Raw genomic sequence first — 4,128 nt, 5'->3', positions numbered from 1 at the left:
CTATAGACTAGACTATAGACTAGACTATAGACTAGACTATAGACTAGACTATAGACTAGTCTATAGACTAGACTATAGACTAGACTATAAACTAGACTATAGACTAGATTATAGACTAGACAATAGACTAGACTATAGACTAGACTTTAGTTAGTTAGTTTAGTTCACTTTATTTGTGCTACTTCGAACAGCCTTTTATACAGCATCCTTGGGCAGGCTATAGGAATCTTCATATCTTATAGTTTTTGTAAATAAAGGAAACTAAACCTAACAACTCTAAACCACTTTAACACGTTTACCACTGTCCGCAGCAAACGAGAAGGGAGGCTAGCCAGGCATACTTTTGCATATACTTTAGATATTTAAATGTAGTGGTTGAAATTTTTTTTAAATTTTAACTCATCAACTCTAAGTTGTTAATATAAAACGATGGTGACACTGAAGATGCCATAAGATAGCTGTTAGCAATAAACAAGATTTCCAAGGACACTTAGCATAAAAAAGCAAAGATTATTTATTTCTTGCGAAATGAAAAGAGAAAATTATTAAAATTCGTAATATAACATTAAAAGCTATAAAGTATTTAGTTATCAAATTTTACCTTGTTCTTTATAGTTTAATATAACTCTGTGAAGTTTAGAAATAGTAACTAGAATAGTTATTCCTCATACAAACTTCTAATTTAATTTATGCCATGTCTCTATGTGTTTCTATTCTCAGCACTATTTAAGGTCATTTTGACCCTTAGAATTTTAACTAATATCGAACATTTGTAGGTGTCTAAGAGTAAATGACAATAAATTTACATTTGGGATTATCTGTATATCATAAAAGAAATTAAATTAATTAGGACACACTCAGAACAAAATAAAATTCAACAATTACAATCATAAATAAGCGCCAATTTTAGAATCCATATAAAAAAATTACTTAAGGCAACGGAAGAGTGATATTAATTTCACACATTGGTAATAAACATGAAAAGAACAACTTCTTATCAAGGTTAAAGTAATAAGAGGAAAGAAAAACAGAACAAATTTAGATAAAAAATCCCATACTCATATACATATGTATATGTATGTATGTAGAGTCAAACAGGAATATAAGTGAAATTGATACATATAAAAATGAGCAAAAATACACACACACAAAATCATTCACATACACATAAATATTTTTCAACTTATATTAATGTGTATGTATAAGTGTTGTAGTAGACATAATAGAAACAGTAACTATGTGATTTTGATGATGATCGACATATGAACAGCAACAAACCAGGATAAATATATATACACACAAACACATACATACATACTTGCGTAGTAAAATATCCTGGAGTTAGGCTGGAATTAACGTGACCAACTAAGAAAGACCTAAATGTTTAGACTTAACTAAAACAGAACTAGAAGATAACTAGAACAGAACTAGAAGAAAATTAGAACAGAACTAGAACAGAACTAGAACAGAACTAGAACAGAACTAGAAGAGAACTAGAAGATAACTAGAAGAGAACTAGAACAGAACTAGAACAGAATTAGAACAGAACTAGAACAGAACTAAAACAGAACTAGAACAGAACTAGAACAGAACTAGAACAGAACTAGAACAGAACTAGAACAGAACTAGAACAGAACTAGAACAGAACTAGAACAGAACTAGAACAGAACTAGAACAGAACAAGAACAGAACTAGAACAGAACTAGAACAGAACTAGAACAGAACTAGAACAGAACTAGAACAGAACTAGAACAGAATTTAAACAGACCTAGAATATAACTACTTAGGACACAACTAGTACACAACTAGAACAGAACTAGAACATAACTAGAACACAACTAGTACACAGCTAGAACAAAACTAAAACATAACTAGATCACAACTAGAACACAACTAGAATATAACTAGAACACAAATAGAACACAACTAGAACACAACTGGAACACAACTGGAACACAACTAGAACACAACTCAAACAGAACTAGAGCAGGACTAGAACAGGATTAAAACAGAACTAGTACAGATTTAGAAAAGAACTAGAACAGAGCTAAAACAGAACAACAACAGAACTAGAACAAAGCTAGAGCTAGAACAGAACTACTTCTAGTTTGGCATGGATATAATACTATAATCTGTACTATTGTGTAGTCTATAGTCTGGACTATGGAGTTGTATATTGCCTGGACTATAGAGCTGAATATATTCTGGGCTATAGAGTAGTCTGTACAAAAGAGTTGTCTATAGACTGGTCTAAGGAGCAGATTATAAACTGGACTATAGAGAATTATATTATCTGAACCAAGGAGTAGTTTACAATAGTCTATAACCTGAATTATATGAAAGTCTATAGTCTGAACTAGAGAATTGACTGGACTCTGGTAAACTGTAACATGAATTTTTATTTTAGTCGTTCATCTCAAATAATTTTTTTGGTGTCTGACACGCATATTTGATTTGTACGTTTTTCTAATTTCTCAGCACATTTCATTCTCCCCTTTCTGGCAATAAGGTATATATTTCTATGAATCTGACATAGAAAAGAGGAAAAAACCTGTAACTAAAAATAGATTTGAAATAAATTTTATTAGCTAATATTCATTCAGCAGACATACATATACACATAAATATTTGGCTGAATAAGATGACATTAAATGATACAAGTGTAAATAGGGATTGAGTAGAAAGTAACACACAGATTCTAACAAATGAATGGTAATGGTAGACATAGAAATGAAGATACTTTACGGCTTAAGGAGCTCAAGTGTAAACACTAGAAGACAGAAAAATTGGCAAAAGAAAAGGGAACTGAGCAATAATATTTACGGCAAGGATTAACTATTATTACCAAAACAAAATTGCTGTGACAATAGTAGTGGTGGTAAATCAATATTAAGGATTTCGTGGAAAATTGTTACTTTCTTTATAATTTACCAAATTTATTGGCTTATCTTTGGTAGTGCCTTCACAACTCTAATGTAAATGGCAAATGTGATTGAATTATTTTTCTAGCTCGATTGAATCCTTGAATACGTAATGTAGGTTGTTTTTTAGAATTTAAAGCAACTAGAAAGGATATAAATAAAGTAATTTTTTTCTGTGTAAATAAAAGTACGATTCAGTGAATTGGAAAGGTAGAGAGGGGTGAAATTGTATATTTTAGAAAAAGTTTTTATATTTTTTTATGTCATATAAAATATGGGAGTTACCTACTTCAGTTAAGGAGATTAACGTTAATCAATGAACGTTACGCATTGAATATTAACAAAAGCAACACAAAGATAATTTAAAATTTCCCAAAAATTTTCAAATTTTATCTCAGTTCTAGAACAACTACTTGTTGCTAATTATTTCATTAGCCACAATCACAATTACAAATTTTCCATTACCACTTTACCAACTACAAAACACACTAAACAAAAGACAACTTCCATCTACTACTTCTACAACTATAACTACATCCTTAGTTGATTGATTGAACATGCCACATGTTTAACGTGGCATAAAATTAAATGGCAATAGAAGAAGACGAAAAATACAACTGAACGTTAAATTTAAAAAGTTAATGGATCTTTATGTTCAAACAAATGACTACACAGTACATAAAGACTATTAACACTAATACCAAGAATGAAAAATTCCAACAGAAATTTAAACACCCACTCACCAAACTATAGCAAATATCCTTGAAGGTGTAGAAAAAGTAGTTAAGGTTCTAAAATATTGCTGGTTCATTACGGTATATGAATGTTTTGTCTTGATACTCGCAGAGACATGATGATTCTTTGGCAGAATTTTGCTTAAGTTAATACAAAACAATTTGAGCTTTAAGTTGAACGACACAATTTAGTTTATTAATATTTAATATATTGAAATTTATTAGCTACTACCAGTAAGTTAATAATAGCTGATAATATTCTAGTATGAAAATGCTTTGATGAACAGAAAGGACATGCAGGGGTAAATCAGGAATATCACAGTCAAAAGTGATTAGTTTTGGTTAAAGTCTATATAGTTCTGTTTTAATTCTATTCTAGTTCTGTTCTAGTTCTGTTCTAGTTCTGTTCTAGTTCTGTTCTAGTTCTGTTCTAGTTCTGTTCTAGTTCTGTTCTAGTTCTGTTCTAGTTCTGT

The sequence above is a fragment of the Lucilia cuprina genome, chromosome 6, assembly GCF_022045245.1.
Source record: "Lucilia cuprina isolate Lc7/37 chromosome 6, ASM2204524v1, whole genome shotgun sequence".
Classification (NCBI taxonomy): domain Eukaryota; kingdom Metazoa; phylum Arthropoda; class Insecta; order Diptera; family Calliphoridae; genus Lucilia; species Lucilia cuprina.
Note: the sequence above shows the minus strand (reverse complement) of the source record.